Source organism: Tenrec ecaudatus, chromosome 5 (assembly GCF_050624435.1).
Source record: "Tenrec ecaudatus isolate mTenEca1 chromosome 5, mTenEca1.hap1, whole genome shotgun sequence".
Taxonomy (NCBI): domain Eukaryota; kingdom Metazoa; phylum Chordata; class Mammalia; order Afrosoricida; family Tenrecidae; genus Tenrec; species Tenrec ecaudatus.
The window spans coordinates 114488217-114507907 of NC_134534.1; positions in this window are offsets into that span (position 1 = coordinate 114488217).

A 19691-nucleotide genomic window follows, 5' to 3' on the forward strand; every position below is an offset into this window, starting at 1 on the left:
TTTACATTTTATTAGGGGCTCATACAACTCTGATCTCAATCCACACATATACATACATCAATTGTATAAAGCACATCCATACATTCTTTGCCCTAATCACTCTCAAAGCATTTGCTCTCCACTTAAGCCCTCTGCATCAGGTCCTCTTTTTTTCCCCTCCCTCAATTACTCTTTATATAAAGCTCTTTCTTATACACATAAGTGTGTCTATGAATTTTTTTCTCTAGTCAACCTGGAATAACACAGGTTACATGTACAGAAATATTCATGTTTATAATAGAAACAGAGGAACGCAATCTCAATTTCAAACAATTGGAGAATGTTATATGTTGTTCGATGCTGTTCTGTCTGTTCTAACGCATAGTCTATGTTCAACAGAACAAAACATTGCCTGTCCTGCACCATCCTCACAGTTGTTATGCTTGAGCTCATTGTTGTAGGCACTGTGTCAGTCCATCTTGTAGAGGGTCTTTCTCTTTTTCGATACCCTTCTACGTTCTCAAGTGATGTCCTTTTCCACAGACTGGTTTTTCCTGATTACGTAGTCAAAATATTTGAGATGAAACCTCACCATTTTTACTACTAAGGAGTATTCTGGCTGTACCTCTTCCAAGACAGATTCATTTGCATAATGGATTAATATAATCAGTGCATTATTCATATAATACTCAGCTAAAATATGTCCAAAGGCACCAATATATTTGACTCATATATGTAACATTGAGGAGAACAAAGCTATTGGCCAAAGAAAATATGTAGATTTGACTATGATTATCAGAAACCGTAGAAATTTCATTTCTCTATTTTATAATCTTATAATTTGCATAGAGCTTAAAACTTGGAAAACAATACCATATATTGCTTAGGGAACAGAAACATATGCAACTCATTCTTGGTGAAGGACTGCCCAGAGAGGGCTACGGAGAACCTTATTGGATACTTGCTGAAATAATGGATTCAAACATGTCACTGACTGTGTGGATAGCAAAAGACCAGACATCATTTTATTCTGATATGTATACATTTAGCATGAGTTGGAGTTGACTCAACAAGAGGCAGTTATATACTGATCACTTGATCTACCTGTCTATAGAGTCTTGAGAAGAGTATCATGTGGTATGAGGGAAAATAAGAGAAACTATATGAAACACAATATCTTGAGGGATATCCTCTGGGTCCTGCAGGCAAATGAATGGAATGAGGTCGGGGATGGAATGATCAAGACCATTGGTGTTATGGTAGAATCCATAGTCCATCTACACCAAAGTCTTTGCAGAATGAGAAAGCAAAAAGAAAAAAATACTCAAGTCATCTCCAACTACCCAAAAACTTTCCCTAAGAACAGAGCAAGATTGGACTAATCAAGAATGAGACCCATGTCCATAAGGAGTTCAGCTTTTGTATTATTCCCATAACCAACAATAAGATTGTACTGTCACCAAGAAAATTGAAAATGATTGAAAGGAATAACTCGGAGTTGATGTCTTATTCTCGGGCCACATTATTTTCAAACACTACATTCACTTTTTTCTAAATTATTAAATGTTTTTATGAACACCACGATTTAATTGTTAAGGTTATATCTTTTGTTACTTGTAACCTTTAAATATAACTCAGATATTATAACTCCATCTTGTTATTTATTCACTTTAAAATATACCTTATAAATAAATACTTCACTTTTTGATTAAGCTTAAATTTTATTGAAGTATATGCACATTTTAAACACATGTAAATTGAGGTCTTGGTTTCTTCCTAGCCATAAGAATTGCTGAACATGCTGAAGGGGAGAGAAAATGTAACTAGATACCTTCTTAGGCGCTTCCATTTAGTCCCAGCATTTCCGTTGGAGTTGCTAAAACATAAGGGTTACACAACTCACAAAATGAGACAGTGGCAAGACCTATTGGTTTTCTGAGCATAATTGCATTTACTTGCTCTTTTGACACTATAGAAAATTATACAACATACGCCTCATAAACTGACCCATGTCCTGCTGACAAGGCACAGTGTCTAAGAGAAGTGGCTCATGATAAACACAAACACACACACGCACACACACAGAATAATATTGATGGTCCAAGTTAGAAAAACCATTCACTCTTTTCCATAAATAATCTGGGCTTTGAACATTATGTTCAGAGTGTAGTTGGTTAGAAACTCTTTTCTTGTGGGTGCAAGTTGGTATGTGGAAGACATAAAATTACAAATGTGTTCTTAAACAATACACTGAGCAGAAATTCCCATATTGCCAAGAGGCAATCAGAAATGAACCTTATTCCAGTGGATGGGTGAGCCATTACGTCCTGTCTGAAAGTTCTGTGACTGAAACAAACAAACAAACCAAAAAAACTGTGCCAGTGTGGGTCTATGTAGGGACCAAATCAATATCACCTCCTTAATGAAGCCTTCCTCATTCTAAGCCTGCCAGCCTTTTCCCCCAAAGCTCCTGAATTTTCTCCTGTTTTAGCCTTTAGAAAACCACTGAGCTTTTAAACATTCATCTTCTTCAGTATACTGAAAGGCAATTATTATTTGTTGTTGTCCCTGTTTTTGCTTTCAGCCCAGTAATTGCTAGTGATGAAACTCATTGTGTTTTTCTAACTCTGCTCTCATCTCAAATTCCTGACAAATGCTTACAGAATGTTTGCAGGGAATGTCCCGTGTGTGCTTTAAGACTGAAGCTTAGCATGCCCATGTTATCAGTGGGACACTGAAGGCTGCTGGAATAGGGTGCCAATGACAGAGACGGCACAGAGGGTTCTAAGTCTGAATTACTAGTCCCCCGACAAGACAACTATTGATTCCCTTGAAGTGCTGTGCTTCCGGCACAGGTGCATGTCTAGGCTACTCCCGCACAACGGGCTGGTTCTTTGTCTTTGGTGGCATCAGCCATCCTAACCCTGCCTCCTGACACTTCTGAAGCCTCTGCCCCTCTTTATTTTATTAGTACAGTTACTGCCGATAGTGTTACTTAGACATTGAAATATGAGGATTTTATACAGATTTGGAGAATGTTTGCTCATCCCTATTTTTACACACACATGCTACTTATTTTAATATTTGTCTCGTAAAAATGGGGTCCTCTCTGTGCACTCAACCAAAACCAACCTCACTGTCATTGAGTCATAGTTAACTCATAGTGACCCTCTTTGGCACACCACTTGCCAAATTGTCATTCATCGCTAGAAGCCCTAACACATTCATCATTTGCAGTGCAGGGAAATCTGACATCATAGGTAAAAGGGGTCCCAAACCAAAGCAAGCCCAGTGCTATTGAGTCTATTCCAACTCATGTGTGACCCCATGTATGTCAGAGAATTGAGTTCCACATGGTTTCCTTAGCTATAATCTCTATAAAAGTAGAACTCTAAGCCTTTTCCCTTGGGCAAGATGGTGTTTTGAACTTCCAGCTCTACGTTTAGCAGCCAGCTCAAATCCTGTGTACCACCTAGGACCTTGGAGGTATCCCAAGTTCTCCTCAAACAAATAAGAAACCCTTCCTATGGAAGCAAAACATTCCAAATATTTGGGTTATTTTTGAAATTACACAACAACTGGATAAAGATTTCTTTGTTCAGTGAAAGTGCAGGGAAGTTTTGTGGAGAACTAACCAATTTTGTGTCTAAGTGGGACAACACAATTCAGAATTGTATCCAGAAAATACACAAGTTCTTTGCCTGGTAACCCTCTTTGGCTTTGGGCTATAATGAACTAAAACACAGAACTAGCCTGGGCTGATTAGAAAGAGGACCGGTCTCAGAAGGTGACTGCAAACTAATGAGAATATGAATCACCGTGTATTTTAAAGGCACAGTGTTTGGTGACTTTCAAGTTTAAGAATTCACTAGAAATAATATCCAAAGAGAGGAATGTATGCTCTTTCTTAAAGAAGAAATGGGAGTGAATGAGGCTTTTGGGGTTTCTCCCTGTGAAAGAAGCCTCCTGCCAGAGGTATGAAAGATGATTTAGGGTTAACAGGGCACACTGTATTAAATAATATTGAATTACGTAGCACGGAAGTCATTCCATTTGCAATTCACTTCATACATTTTGATTCCCTAAAGGAGGAAACCTCAACACAGGACTATAATTTATAAACACTTTCTAACACTTGATAATCTTCCTCATTAAAAGAGAGAGAAAGAGAGAGCAAAGTAAGTCTCAGGCTGGGAGGATTCAGCAGACAATGACTAACCAGAAATTAATAACCTTGAGGCATTTTCTTTGACTTAACATTTACTGGAAACTTTTACTTGTGGATTAAAATTTATTTCCCATTTATCTAACAATTTAAGGTTCCCTTTAGAAAGATATTTTTTTTAAAAAAAAGAAAATATACTTCAAAAAAAGTATATGGAAGCAATATACATGGCTCAAGTTATGACAAAATTTTGACTGTTCTATATGAATGACAGATGTCTGGGATGCGTTGTGTCAACACATAAACTATTCATGTACCACAGCTCTTTAAATATTTGTTTCTCAAAGTAGGTCAGCACGCCCCTGGTTTACACTAGTATTTGCTGAGCCTATCATTTCCTCATAGATGCTAAAAATCTCATTCCTCCTAGTGTTGAGGTATAATGAAGCTTTCCCAGCTATTTGAATCAATCTTAATTTGATATTGGTATCAATGAATTCTAATATAGAGCATGAGTCCCCCAAAAGAAAAATGTTCCTTCAGGGAATTAGGAAATTGCTGCATAATTAACACATTTAGATGAGGGGACTTGTTTGAAAACCTCATAGTATCCTCTAATGTCCAGTACAATTGAAAAAAGTATTGTTATGCTTATATCTCAACCCTTTCTCAAATGATTTTTTTAAAAACTATTACTGTTTTTTATTGTACAGACATCAGCATGTTTAATATGGAAGTCTTGTGAGGAGAGGGTTGGAAAATAGGTTCATGGAATGAAATAAAATAGGATGGAAAATAAGACCTGATATAATCTTGGTAGAGAAAGAATGTTACAGATGATCTATTCCAGGGTCTTGCAATAAAACAAAAGCAAGCAAACAAAAAAAAACAACCAAAAAAACCTGCATCCTTTGGAAACTGGTAGAGCTAAGTTCAATTGCAGACATCACAGCTTACCAACCATAAGCCTCCAATTCCCACTAGTTTAATGGAGTAATTAGATCTTCCTCTTTATCCAAAGAAAAGCAAAAGTGGAGAACAACATTCCTCTCACTTAAAGAATCTACAACTTCTAGTTTTCAATGAGAAGAATTAGGGAGTTCAGATATTGTTCTTATGAAGATCAATAAAATTCTAGGTTTTTCAGGAAGAAATATTTTCCAGGCACAGCTGTGTTCTTGTTATCTTTCATCAAGTCCCCCTGAACTCACGGCAACCCCATTTGTGACAGAATGGAACTGTTCCGTATGGTTTTCATGACTGATGTCTTTATGAAAGTAGATTGCCCGGCTTTTCTTCTGAGGAGATCAAGCCACCAATCTTCTGGTTCACATCTACACAAAATCCACTTGCACCTTGATGCAGCTGTAGAGTAACAGACCTGTTTTTCATTAGGAAAAAAATCACAGGTGCTATTTTTCAAGGTTCTTTTCAATATTAGACTGAAATCTAAAATCACAACCATGATCTATCTTTAGAAGCTGTGGATGCTGATTTCTCTTATATTTTGGAGAATCTGAAACTCTGTCTAAGCATCTATGGAAGCATACAGACATTGGTCTCCGTCCGCGATGCTTGAGGGGTGGGGGTGGGGGAATATTGGCCAGATTGCCCATCCGAAAGCCATGAGTCATATTTTCAACATTAAACTTGGTCTCCGACAACAAGTGATTAGCTGTAATCCCCCTAATTTTTTGCAGATCATAGGCCAGCAGATCTAAGCTAATTTGCATGTCTGTCATAAGAGGCTAGCATTATGCTGAATATCTGGCCCCAGTATGTGAGGAAATGGGGTATAAACAATGTCATCTTGACTTAGCTGGGACACTCCCCTCAGGCTGAAAGTTAGTGATTAAGAGGAAGTGAAAGAGGAAGAGAGCAGAGCCATGACAGGTTGTGGTGGAGCAGGGGGCTGTTTGCTTGGGGTATGTACACATGTGGCAGACAATGGGCTTGATTAATGCAGTGAAGGATGCAGATGGGGCCCAGGCAAGCAGAATGAGGTTCTCACACTCATTCCTGAGATGTAAATAAGAGAGAATTAGGAATCTAAGATGAAGCAAGGGTACCTAATGCACTCACTAGGTAATCAAAGGAAAACATCTCATCAAAATTAGGGATTGGCTAGCCCTTCTCTGAATACCCAGAGTGCAAGCTTGCCCTGCTTGTTTTAACCATGAGGTTTTTTTGTTTTGTTTAACCTTGGGCACCAAGAAGATAGAGTCATCATTACGACTATTAGAGTTTATGATTATCCTTAGCTTACCTTCAAACCACACTATTTTCAGAGCCTAAACACAGAGTTCCTTTTGAATGGCACGTACTTAGTGAGGATACTGCATTGAAAAACATGTTGTAAACTGGAACACTTTCGCAACTGAAGAACAGGCTCATTAAAAGAAGATGATTCAGTCTAGAGGCTCTTCAATTCTGTAGGGGATTCCTCCAGAAAAAATCAGAGAAGTTATAAAGACCAAATTTTCACTCTCAATTTAACCAAAGCACTTTTCTTTTTTCATGGATATACATAGTGGTGTTTGGAGTTCTTTTCTTTTTTATTAGGAGTGCCTCTGAGGCACCACAACAACCACTAACATCAATCATCATCCAGGTGATGTGTTGAGGATCACTTGAACATTCAACAAATATTGAGCAAAAAAAATACATTAATAAGTAGAACAGGAACATCCTAGCTTTCTTGGACCCTTTATTCCCCTGAGTTGGAAATGGAAGACATGGAAATATCAAATGTATTAGTAATAAACTATTCAATTTCCAGGTGCATTGAGTCAATTCAAACTCAAGACAACCATGTGTTTCAGAGTAGAACTGCACTCCATAGAGTTTCAGAAGTGGATCTCCAGGCCTTTCTTCTGAGATACCAAGTACACTCAAATGTTCAACCCCTCAGCACTTAAATGCCTTAAAATATCAAAGAAACAATCACTACAGGCAAACTGGGTTGCTCTAAGAAAAATTAACTCTTTTCACTCTCCTCTTAGGATTCCAACAATTTGCTTAACAGTTTTCAAATCCCAACAAGTTCTTCTCTCAAGAGAAGGAAGAGTGGTCTACCTGTGGGTAATGTAGAATCACTACTGAGTGCAGGCTGCCTGGCTGACATGCTGTTGTCACAGTGGTCTTTCTCTTTGTCCACTCAGAAGATACCTTGTGGGCAACAGGTCCACCCAGATATAAATACTGTGGATCAGAACTCATACATCAGTCTTCAGATCCAGAACTCTTCTTTTCTTTTGTCTTTTTCTTGTCATCCTGATCCTATTCTTGGGTCTCAGTCATTTAGTGCAAAACTCTGATGTATTTTCTAACAGAACATGGCCTATTGGGAAAAGTATGAGCCCTTATTAGTTTAATTATTATACCAGTTCTAATAGAAAACATGTTTCCCAACTCTCAGGTGTATATGTGCTTGATATTTAGGATAGCCTTCCCTTCAAACTATAGAAAAGGATGGAGAAGAGGCAGAGAGGCATCATCATTGTGACCTAGGACGAATCAGCCCCACACAAAAGTTGTACAAAAATTATTCATTTTTAGCAAAAAAATTAAATTCTTAGGCCAATGACATGCTGCATATTCAAACAAAATCCTAAAATGCCACTGCAGTCCCAACAGTGGTTTGAGTGGTAAGTGGTTTCAGTCAGAAATGTGAATGAAATGAGAACTTTTAACAAAGAAAGAATGAGTTTGTTCTCAGTAAAGGAAGCAAAATGTGAGAAACAAACAAACAAACCTTGGGACAGCATGGGGTAGGAGTAGTCAAAGACTGAAAGAAGGCCATTACAGCTGGAGATGAGAGAGGAGAAGGATGGAGTATGAGCGTGGAAAGATAAGTGGGCACAATTTGTTAAGGATCAGACCACCTTATTTTCTAAATACACCAGTGAACTGAGAAAAGATATGAATCTGTGTGCACCTATGAGTTGAGAGATGAGTTAGGAAACTATGCTTACTATTCAGGAAAAAAGCAATGTCGAATGACATTAGACTGTTAACAACAGAAATGGTAAGACAGGGATGAAATCTAGAGATATTTGTGTGATAGAATCATTGGAGCTTGATTCAATTGCAGTTGGAGAGAAGACTATGTAACATTGACTCCAAGATTTGTCATGAAGAAATAGGTCCTGTTGACTGAGACAGGGAGACAGGAAAGAGAACATGATTAGTTCAGTTTTGTATGTCTTAATTTTTGCTTCTTGTGGGCCCCAGAGTGCAGGTGGTACTCAGTTATATTTATTCAAAGTAGCCCTAAAATACAGGGCTTCCAAGCCTTATGCTGAATTTCTAAGAGTGTCATGGTCTTAACTGGTCACTTAGAAAGGTTATCTTTGTCTAAAATTCCTTTGAGGAAGTTTGTGCCTTTGACCTGTGACTTTGATGTGAGGGGTATCCAGATTTTAAGGAAGACATTAAAAACTAAAAAAGAAAAATGTACCGGTACTTCCTCTTGGAGAATCCTTTATTTCTTATTTTAGGAAAGATATGAAGATAGTATGAAATATTACTGAATATTCATTGATCCTCAAAAGCCATAGAGAATTTGGTAACAAGGGTAGGCTTTCTTACATGATAATTAACCCAGACTTCTGAGAACTCAAGATCCAAGTGCCTCTGTCTTTCATTTGTTGGAGACTCCTGATGCATTAAAAATAAAGATATGCCCAAATGCCTAGGCAGTTCGATAGGGAGTTGCCTTCAAAAGAGCTCTGTCTCATGGAAACATTATGCACAACAGAGGAAATGTTGGTTTCCTGGTGCTGTGTCATTCTCATGGTCACTAGCATGTTTGAATCCATCTTTGGCAGCTACTGTGCAAATCTATCTCACAAAGAGTCCTGCTGTCCCTGGCCTTCTTACTCCTGATGTCTTACTCCAATAGTTGATCAATCATAAAGACATGTCCAAAGAAGGTATGGCATTTTGTTGTGATGCAAAGGGTTGTTATTGACTACTTTTTGTGGAGCATGTCTCTAGGGCTTTCTTCCCAATCTGCTTTAGTATGGAAGCTACATCAAAGCCTGTTCACGATGGTTCACCATGATGGTGCTTGACATACTGGTGACATAGCTTCACACAGTATCAGAGCTTCACACAAACTACCAGACTATAACAAACTGATATAAAGGTGGTGATTCATATGTTGATAGTGAACAAATTAATACTCTTAATGAACACACATGCCATATGACTGAGCTTCCACAAGAGAATTAGGAGATTTGTAAATAGTATCAAGTCATAGTTGAGTATAAGCAGTACTGTTACAAGCACAAGAATAAATATCATAAAAATATTAAAAACAAGTTCCTCCAATGTAGGAGGGTTAAGTGAAAAGATTGCTATAAAATCATAAATAATTTGATTTAGTAAAACATAAAAATGTGAAATTATTTTTCACCACACATCTTCCAATTAGATCTATATGCACTTAAAGGAAGCATTTCTATCTCTTTAACTCTTCCTTGAAAAATAATGAGAGTAGTGATCCCAGGAGGGTAAGAGGAAGTGGGGTAGAAACGGGGAGCCGGTCACATGATCTACATATAACCTCCTCCCTGGGGGATGGGCACCAGAAAAGTGGGTGGCGGGAGACATCAGACAGTGTAAGCCTTGAAAAAATAATAATATTTTATAAATTATCAAGGGTTCATGAGGTAGGGAGGGTGGGAAAGGGAGGGAGAAAATGGGGAGCTGATACCAAGGGCTCAAGTAGAAAGCAAATGTATTGAGAATGATGATGGCAACAAATGTACAAATGTGCTTGACACAATGGATGGATGTATGGATTATGATGAGTTTTATGAGTCCCCAGTAAAATTATTTTTAAAAGAAAAAGAATTTTTAAAACATTTTATTAGCGGCTCATATAACTCTTATCACAATCCATACATATACATACATCAATTGTATAAAGCACATCCGTACATTCTTTGCCCTAATCATTTTCAAAGCATTTGCTCTCCACTTAAGCCCTTTGCATCAGGTCCTCTTTTGTTTTCTGCTACTCCCTCCTTCTTGAGCCCTTGATAATTTATAGATTGTTATTCTGTCATATCTTCTCCTATCCGGAGTCTCCCTTCCCCCCTTCTCTGCTGTCCATCTCCCAGGGAGGATGTCACATGTGGATCCATGTAATCGGTTCCCCCTTTCCAACCCACTCACCCTCTACTCTCCCAGCATCGCCCCTCACACCCCTGGTCCTGAAGGTATCGTCCACCCTGGATTCCCTGTGCCTTCAGCTCCCATATGCACCAGTGTACAGCCTCTGCCCTATCCAGTCCTGCAAGGTAGAATTCGGATCATGGTAGTTGGGGGAGGACGCATCCAGGATCTGGAGGAAAGCTGTGTTCTTCATCGGTACTACCACGCACCCTGACTGACCAATCTCCTCTCCTAAACCCCTCTATGAGGGAATCTCCAGTGGCCGACAAATGGGCCTTGGGTCTCCACTCTGCACTTCCCCCTTCATTCACTACAGTATACACACACACACACACACACACACACACACACACACTTATATATACACATTCTTTTTTTTTTTTTTGCATAATGCCTTATACCTGGTCCCTTTGGCACCTCGTGATCGCACTGGCTGGTGTGCCTCTTCCATGTGGGCTTTTCTGCTTCTGAGCTAGATGGCCGCTTGTTCACCTTCAAGCCTTTACGACCCCAGACACTATCTCTTTTGATAGCCGGGCACCATCTGCTTTCTTCGCCACATTTGCTTATGCACCTGTTTGTCCTCGGCGATCATATCATGGAGGTGTGCAGCCAATGATATGACTTTTTGTTCTTTGATGCCTGATAACTGATCCCTTCGGGACCACATGATCACACCGGCTGGTGTGTTCTTCAATGTGGGCTTTGTTGCTTCTGAGCTAGATGGCCACTTGTTTATCTTCAAGCCTTTAAGACCCCAGATGCTATCTCTTTTGATAGCCGGGCACCATCAGCTTTCTTCACCACATTTACTTGTTCACCTGCTTTGGCTTCAGCAGTTGTGGCGGGAGGGTGAGCATCATAGAATGCCACTTTAATAGAAGAAAGTATTCATGCATTGAGGGAGTCCTTGAGTAGAGGCCCAAGATCCTCCCGCTACCTTAATACTAAACCTATAAATATAGGCATATAGATCTATTTTCCCATCCTCATATATATATTTGCATATACATGTCTTTGTCTAGACCTCTATAAATGTCCTTTGCCTCCTAGCTCTATTTCCTCTATTTTCCTTGACTTTCCTCCTTCCCCACTTTCATGCCCCGTCCCTACCTTGGTTACAGTTATACCTCTTCTTTACGTTACCTTACCCTTGATCATTCCTTACCAGGTCTGCCAAAAAATAATTTTATTCTGCAGTCTTCCGTTTATACTATATCAAAGTGACAATTTTGGCATGCCAGAAGGATTCAGATGCTGTTCCTTTGAGATTTTCTTTGAGTCTGAGGAACAAACAAATCTAAAGGAAAGATCAGAGTTCTAGGGTAGATGGGGGAAGTTACCTGGTGAAATTCTCTTAAATTGTCCTTGCTAGTCTCAAAGAACACCGGCTTACTCATAATAACCTTTGGAAACATATCGGCTCTACAGGACAGAGTAAAGCCACTCAGTAGAGTTTCTAAGACTTCTTGGGAATAGAGAACCTCATCATTTTCCCACAGAGCAGCTCCTGGGTTTGAACCACCAACTTTCCAGTTAGCTGCTCAGTGTTTAACCCACAGTGCCACCAGAACTCCTTTCTTAAAGAATAAACAAGTTCATTCACATGATGGAAAAGAAAACCCTTGGTGAAATTGTGCCTGGCCTGTTTCTCAATCAGTAAAGTTTTCAGTTTTCTTAAAACTTCTTTATAATAAACCCTGTAATCTCCCTTGTTTCTTGCGTGTGTCTGTGATAATCTATTGATATTATCCATTTGACATTTGCATAGAACAGTTACCGTAGCACATTGAAAAGACCTCTCTGCCTTGAATTTAACTAGCTTAGCAGATCCCCTTGATCAGGTCTCTTTTGAAGGCACAATCAAAGACTAAGACAAGTAAATCAATGAGAGAACCTATGTGCAACCATCCATAGACATCCTTATACATGTTTTATTTGGACTAAATCTGTGCATGTATGAGCTGGGTCACTAGTAGCAATACTTTTTTTGACTTACTCTTATATACTGAACATGTGACAAAGTTTTATTTGTCTCCTTGATAAAGGTATGTTAAGGATAACAAAGTACAGTTCAAAAGAAGAATATGAACAATGGAAGTTGTCCTTTTTAAATTAGGGTGAACAGATCCACAACAAAACAAGTCAATTCAACGGTTTCTATAGAATTCAGTGAGATCAGTTACGTTCTTTAAGTTGTGCAACCATTCTTCTTACCTTTCAAAATGATACCACCACAATGAAAACAAATCAACGTACTGTAAGCAAATACTCTGGCTGAAAACAGATCTTTCTATGGCTAGAGGGAAATAAATGGGTGATTATAATATTTCTAAATTAAAAATTTTCTAGGGAATAGGCATTGCATTGTTAATGCAAGGTCATCCGTTCAAAAATCACTAGTCACACCAGGGGAGCAAGATAAGGCTGTTGGCTTAAAGACCATAAAGATTTATGGTCTCAGACACTCTTTGTAGAATCACTGAGTTGGAATGGACTTGATTGTAAGTAGGTTTCTTTGGAAAGAATGTGCCTCAGGGTCATAAAACCATAATATTTAGGATAATCTTGTCTCTATGTCAGAAAATAATATCATCACAACATATCAGTTTTATGGAATTTCAAATGCCTTGACCCTTTCATTACACATGAAATGATATGCCTTAAAGAGTCAGAATACTCTTCAACAGACTTGTCAGGCAGTGCTTTAGCAAGACATCAGAAGAGTTTTGCCTCATCATTTAGGGTGATTTTTGCTACCAGGATATAAGTTGAAAATGTTATGCAGGATATCTTCCACTTCCAAGTCTCTCTGGATGTTCTTTTTGCCTGCAAAGTGAAGAAAATTTGTTTTACTGCTGCCCATGCAATAGCTTACATCTTGACATTCAACTTCACAACTATCAAACCAAATGCAAACAGGAGAGGGTAGAATTGTCCCTCTGGGTTTCTAAGACTATAACTCTTTACAAGTTGGTTACAATTAATCTGTTTGAAGGTCTTCCTCTTTTTCACTGGTGTGTTAGGGTCCTCTAGAGAGATAAACCAGATTGCAGATATATTTATAAAGATAGATGTACAACACAAGAAATTAACAGTTAAATTACCAACAGAGAGATATATACTATAAGAAATGAACAGGTAAATTATAAACAGATAGACATATAATACAAGAAATGAACAGTTAAATTATAAAGCAATTCAAATGGCTCAGTGCGACTCACTCCTGTGAGAGAGTTGTGAGACACTGGCAGTCCATCAAGTCTTGAGGGCCACCAGGTAGTCCTCCGTAGAGAGAGAACTAGGCTATCCCAGCACAGACAGCAAAACAGCAAGGCAGGTCACCAACCATCAACCAGGTGACCAACTGTCAGTCCCCAACTCAAAAGATGTAAATTTCAATTGTGTGGTCTTAAAGGGACCTCAACTTACAGCAACACAGTCCACAGGCTAGGCATCGAGGCATAGAACAAGCAAGGCAGCTGCACACTGGTCCGATGATCAGAGCGGGAGACAAGAAAGGCAAATCTCACCGAGCCATTTATCTCTCCACCCTTCAATTAATCCCACTTGTGTTTATCGGCCAGGCTGGTACAGTAAACTAACTATCTCAACTGCTCATCCACTTTACCATGCGTGATGTCCTTCTTCAGGGACTGGTTTCTCCGATAGCATGTCCAAAGAACACGAGACTAAATGTCACCACCTTAACTCTCAAGGGACATTTTGACTGTACTTGTCCCATGACAGATGTTTGTTCTTTTGGTAGGGTACTTTCAGTACTCTTCACTGACCTCATAATTCAAGTGGATTGACTCTGATTCTGTCTTCCTTATTCAATGTCCAAGTTTCACATGCATATGATGAGATTTAAAATTCCATGGCTTGGGTCAGGTGTACATTAGTCTTAAAATGACATCCTTAATTTTCCACACTTTAAAGAAGTCTTGTGAAGCAAATTTACCCAATGCAATGAGACATTTGGTCTCTTGACTACTGCTTCCATGAGTATTGTTTGTGAGCTCAGTCAATATGAAATTCTTGACCACGTAATCTTTTAATCATTTACCATGATGTTACCTATTGATCTAATGGTAAGGTTTTTTGTTTTGTTTTTGTTTACATTGTTTTCTAGTCCATACTGAAGGCTGAATTCCTTGATCTTCTTCAAGTGCTTCATGTCCTTTCTTTCAGCAAGCAAGTTTATGTCATATGCATATCATAGTTTGATAATGTCTTCTTCAAATCCCGATGCCCCATTAGTCCAGCATACAGACTGAATATATATGGTGAAAGGATGCATCTCTGAGACACACCATTCCTGATTTTAAATCAAGCAGTATGAGATAGTTTATTGTGCCAGCCAGGCCGATGAACACAAGTGGGATTAATTGAAGGGCAGAGAGATAAATGGCTCAGTGAGCCCGCCTATCTTATCTCTTGCTCTTTGATCATTGGACCAGCTGCCTTGCTTGTTCTGTGCCTCAATTTACTGGCTACACAACCTGTGGAATGCCTAGCCGGTGGACTGTGTTGCTATAAGTTGATGTCCCTTTAAGACCACACGATTGGAATGTACATCTCTAGAGCTGAGGACTGATGGTTGTTGACAGTTGGTGACCTGCCTTGCCATTTGCTGCCTATGTTTATATAGCCTAGCTCTCTCTACAGAGGACTACCTGGTGGACCTCAAGACTTTATGGACTGCCAGTGTCTCACAACTCTCTTACAGGAGTGAGTTGCACTGAGCCATTTGTACTGCTTTATAATTTAACTGTTCATTTCTTGTACTATATATGTATCTATCTGTATATAGTTTAACAGTTCATTTCTTGTGTTATCTATCTATCTTTATACATATGTATATATAATTACTAGCAATCTGGTTTTGTCTCTCTAGAGAACCCTGTATAACACACAGTATTTCCTTGTTACATTCAAATGACCACCTCTTTGTCTTCACAATGTTATCCATAATTTGTTATGATGAATATAGTTTAATATCATTTCATAGTCAATAAAAATAAGTAAATATCTTTTTCGTATGCTATGCTTTCAGCCACGATTCATCTGACATCAGCAATGAGATCCGTTGTTCCATAATCTTCTGAATCCAGCTTGAATTTCTTGAAGGTCCCTGTTAAGGTACTGCTGAAATGGTTTGTAACTGTTTCTTCTCACCTTGGTTCATGCCCCATGAGTAAATGAAGTTCCAAAATACTTTACTCCGTCTACTTCATTAAGGCCAACTCAACTCAACTTTGATGAGCCAGCACTTCCCAAACAGTATTTGAAGTGTCTTCTAAGCGGAGGGCCTCATCTTCTAACACTAAATCAGACAGAGTCCCCAAGTCATTCATACGATTTTCAATGACCATTTTCTCTTCAGAAGTAGATTGTCATATCCTTCTTTGTATTTCGTCTTAGTCTAGAAGCTCTACTGAAACATGTCCAACATGAGTGACCCTTTTGACATTTGAAATACCAGTGGCATAATTTCTAGCATCAAATCAATGTGCAAGTCACAACAGAAATAAAAAACTAATGGAATTCTGTGATTAACCACAAAATATGCCCACCTAATACTAAATATTGAATACTATCTCACAGACTTATTTGGGAGTGCACTTTTAGTTTTGAATTCTGCATGCAAGAGCCACCATGCATGGAGTGCTAGTCAATCTGTAATTCCTGTGTTAACTAAAACCAAACCCATTTCCACAGAGTCCATTCCAACTCACAGAGGTTCTAAGACTCTTATCTTTTCAAGAGTAGGCAGCCTCATCTTTCTCTTGAAGAGCAGTTGGTAGATTTGAATTGCCAGCGGGTGTTTATCAGTCCAATGCCTAACTCACAGTCAAACCTATGGTAGAGTATATATATATAGTTTTTATTAGGGGCTCATACAACTCTGATCAAAATCCTTACATACATCAATTGTGTACAGCACATTTGTACATTCATTGTTCTCATTATTCTCAAAAAATTTGCTCTCCACCTAAGCCCCTGGCATCAACTCCTCATTTCCCCCCTCCTTCTCCATTCTCCCCTCCCTCATGAACCTTAATAATTTATAAATTATTATTTTGTCATATCTTTCCCTGTCCAACGTCTCCCTTCACCCACTTTTCTGTTGGTCATCCCCCAGGGGGGAGGTTATATGTAGATCCTTTTTAAATATGCCTCAATACATTTTTTGCATGATTCAAAATTCACTTTGAAAACTGAGTATAAGAGTATAATAGAGAATGCTAGAAACCACATATTGAAATTATATAAATACCTCAAATCAATTGCTAATCTGTCCTAGATGAGCAGCAACCCAGAAATAACCAGGCATTGCCTTCTTCCCATAGACCTATATGGGCACTGTTTTAAAAATTAGTTTAGCACAAACAAAAATGCCAAGAGCTAAGGACTGTTACTCACATTTCCTGCGTAAGGTTGTCAAAGTCAACTTTTAGTGGCTTTGTCAAGAGTGTTCATAAGCGTCCTTTTGAAGAGTGGGACATTTTCACTATACCTATAATGGTAACCGGTTTTTATTTTTCAGTTCAATTCTTACTTGGCTGGGTTTTAAAATAATCCTGGGGAGTTAATCAAGTACTCACTGAGTAGAAACTATGTGAATGCCTGAGTTTGATGTTCCTTCTCACTTTTTCTAAAGATGGGACCCCTGGTGTTCTTTTATTTTTAATTGGTGTGTTGTTTAGTTTTTAATTTGTCATTGTGCGTTAGGTAAAAGTTTACAGAGCAGATGATCAGTCTTACATTCTACAACTCATACACATTCTGTTTTATCACGGTTGTTGCAACCCCTCAGTGTAACATCTCAGCAGGAGCAGTAAGTTATTTAATATGACTCTTAGCGCTCAATCCCCTCTCACCAAATGGTCATTCCCTGTACAGGTCTGGTAAGAAGATCAGGGGCGATAATGATAGGATTTGCCTTTGGGTAACCATGAACAGGAAACCTTGCAGTGCCATATTGTTGCCTATAAGAGTCCCCCGAGAATCAGGAGGCGGTGGTATTTCTTTACCCCCAAGAACCAGGAGTGGAGCAGTCTTCTGGACCTGATATCCCTGCTCAATGAACCTCTTGGAGCCAGAAGACAGTTCTAGTGTGAGAGGAACAGCAGCAGAACCAGAAGGTAGAATATGGAACAGTGATGTACTTCTGAAACCACAGAGCAAGTAAAGCTGAGCTCTTTTCTGCAGAAGACGGGCTTGCTGAATAGAGTGCTTCTGGGAACATAAGTGGGAAAGTTGGATGTGCTTGTGGGGTCCTGGTTTACAACTGCCAGCACCAGCACCATGACAGGCTGTATAAAACCAAAGTCTGGGGCAGGTTTAGGCTCTAATTTCAGATTCCTGGACACTGAGGTAATTCTGCCAGAGAAGGCATCACCTGTCCCAGACTGACCAGTAGGGAGCAGCGACCAACACCCCCAATTGACTAGTCAAGAGAATACGTGCGGAACTACTTGCCAACCACCACTGTACAACACTGATGCCAGAAGTTTTCTCCAATAAATTTAAAGAACAGCAACACTGGACTGCCCCCCATCCCTGGCCCCATAAAAGCCCAGGGAACAAAGAACTAGGGACTGATTCCCTTCTGGACGCAAGGTCCCGCTGCACAGGGCAGTGGAGGGAAGGAAGCCCTAGCTCGAGCTAGCAAATAAAACTCCTTTTGTAGTGTTTGCATCTCAACTGGTCGTAATTCTTCCATGCGTCCACGGTGAGCTCATGTTCCCTTCCCCAATCTAACATGCTGAGCCTTCAGCCTGAGGTTTACTGAAGTGGGTTTGCCTCTGGCTACTTAATTCACATACCATATAATTCAATGGCTTATAATATTTTGTGAGGGAGGTAGAGAAGATGGAGTCTATTTTCAGATTCACCCACCCAGAGCTCCAGCTGCCAGACAAGAGAATTGGAAGGCAGAGGCCTGAAATTAGAAATAAGGTGATAGGGTCTGTCCTGAACCCTGACTTTTTGTGATTTCTAATCACAAAGCAAACCAAGAACATACTAAATCGCTCTAGGTTTGGTGTACTGGGCTCATGGGCTCCAGTGGAAGAGGAGCTACCTCTGCCCTTTCCCAGCGAGTAGCGATTTCCCCAGGCTGATGCCCTAAAGGAGATATAATCCCAGACACGAAGAGATGCCACACCAGAGCTCTCCGTGCTGTTAGCTGCCTTGAGCCCATAGCCTGGGGAGTGGGGTCAGCAGGTAGCCATAATTTGAAGTAGAAGAAAAAGTAGGAATTTACCTGAGGCAGGTCATGGTGTGGGAGAAAACAAGCACTTAGTCATAGTCCAGGGGGCAAGTTCAGTTCCAGTCGGCCAAGAAGAAAACAATCTCCCTGATAAACTGGATCTCCCCCTCTGGGGGTCAGCAGGACAACCCCCAAAGCAGGGCACCTGATACGCCCAATATAAAATGAAAGAGAATATACTTTCTTGGTAAAAACTACAAATCCCAGGCTCATTTGTCAACTCCAAGGAAGCAGGTAGAAGAAGGGAGCCAATGATAAGGAATGCCAGAATTTAGCTACAGTGCCTGGAGGCTTTCAACATAGCAAAGACCCTCTGGAGCAAGTCTGTTTCTAATTAAGCACTGAATTAGAGCCCAGAGCCAGGGGGCCAATTTAATTTAATTCTATTCTAGCTGGCCAGGTAGGAGGAAAAATAAAATAAAAATGTTAAAACCTTCTGAGGTAGTAGTGTATCAGCAGTCTGGATAAGACAATACGTCCAGCTTCCCTCTCAGTGATTCTACACACACCTGTGGAGGTCCTGCCTGTCCTGTGGCCCTACACAGGCTGAGGGAACACACCCCACCCCCACCCCACTCCACCCACCACTTTTGTGCTACATACAGCACAAGGCAGGTGTACCAGTGAACTGCAGTGCGCAATACCACTGTGGGAACTGACACCTGGCCGCTGGTGTGATCTTGCCGTTGAGAGTAATCCCACCCTGCATCTTGGAACCCTACATCAAGCGGGACATCACCCTGCTACCTTGAGGCAAACTTGGAACTGTTAGGTCTCTCTCGCCGGCCTAAATCTCAGCCTCGGTCCTTGGCTCCTCACGAGAAAAATTTCACGCCGAAGCCGGGCTCGTGATCCAAGTGAATTTAATGAAAGTTCAAAGAAGCATCAGGTTTTACGCGGCACCCATAGGATTCCTCTGACCATGCGGCCTGGCAGAGACTGCTCCGGGACACGCAAGGATCTCTCCCCTCCCACGAAGACCACCAGACCACCCAAGCAAGACAAGACAAGCCCCTCTCCCTTCCGGTCCCTGCCTTTTCAAGGGTTCCCGGGGGAGGTGTGGTGAACGACCCCAGGTCGATC